Genomic DNA, 1,372 nt, shown 5'->3' on the forward strand with positions numbered 1-1,372 from the left:
GTAGAGATGCTAAAGCAAATGGAAGAAATGAGGAGGTACCAGAGCTGAACGGAAAATTTCAAAGATTAGCTTGATTTTGCAGTCCAGGAGCAGAGGACCCTGGGACCATCAAGGAAGAAGAGTGGTGAGTGGGACCCTACCCAGAGAAGCAGTGATGTCTGAGATGGAGGCAGAGACGATGACATGGAGAGATGGAGCAGCTGGGGACTTTAGACACAGAGAGGGAAAGGGGCTGTGTGCTGACAACCGGGGGGCAGGAGTGTAGGACTCTACCCAGAGAAACAGTGATGCCAGAGATGGAGGCAGAGACAATGATGTGGAGAGATGGAACGGTTAGGGACCCTAGACCCAGAGAACAGGCTTGTGGGAGTATATCCTTTGATTGGTTGATTATGTATGGAGGGGATTGTAACCATGGCCAATGTAACGATATATGATAGAATGAATGTAAAGCTAATGTTCTTCCATCTAAACTATCACACAATTCACATTAAAACATTTTTAAAAAGGTGTTAAAATTGTCATCTTCTCAAAGAAAAAGATAAAGTAACTCAAGTAAAATTTTTAGTTTAAACATGATTCAGGTAGTTAAAACATTGTTCTGATATTTCCAGAATGATTTGGAATGTGGCATTGGGCATATTGATATTTGTACATTATCATAACATTATGGCATATATGTATGCTATATAAAAACACCTTGGTATCACAGTGGTTAAAACAGTCAGCTGCTAACCAGAAGGTCAGTGGTTGGCACCCGCGAGCCATTCTGGGGGAGAAAGATATGACAGTTGGCTTCTGGAAAGATTTACTGCCTTGGAAATCGTTTATGAGGAAGTTCTGTTGTGTCATGTAATCACTCTGAGTTTAAACTGACTTGATAGCATTGGATTTTTTGGTTTTATGTTGTATACATATCCATCTGTATGTGCATATGTATCTGTGTGTGTATGCCATAAGTGGTGATATACCCATCAGGATTTACAAGTAGGAACCTGTTATTCTGGTATTTCCCCCTATTTCATACCTAATTTTTAAAAGTAAACTTTTGAGGAAAAAAAGAGTAATCTGATACAATTTTATGAACTTGACCTATACCTATGGATGCAGTAGCTCAAAAGAGGGAACAAATCCTTACTGCGAGGATCTTTCCCACCCACTCCATACACAGACTAGACAGGGATGGGTAACTTGGACATTGGCTACCCAAAATGGGGGAGCTACAAAAGCAAGAAGTGACTGACTTACAAGCTTTCAAGAGGGAACCTAGGTCCAGAGGGAATGGAGGAAGGTAGAATCTCCACTGAGTAATATCCAATCTGTCTAGGTGGGGCTGATGAAAGGAAATGTGGATAGGTCTCTTGTGATACAA

This window comes from Chrysochloris asiatica, unplaced genomic scaffold (assembly GCF_000296735.1).
Source record: "Chrysochloris asiatica unplaced genomic scaffold, ChrAsi1.0 scaffold00354, whole genome shotgun sequence".
In the NCBI taxonomy this organism is placed as follows: domain Eukaryota; kingdom Metazoa; phylum Chordata; class Mammalia; order Afrosoricida; family Chrysochloridae; genus Chrysochloris; species Chrysochloris asiatica.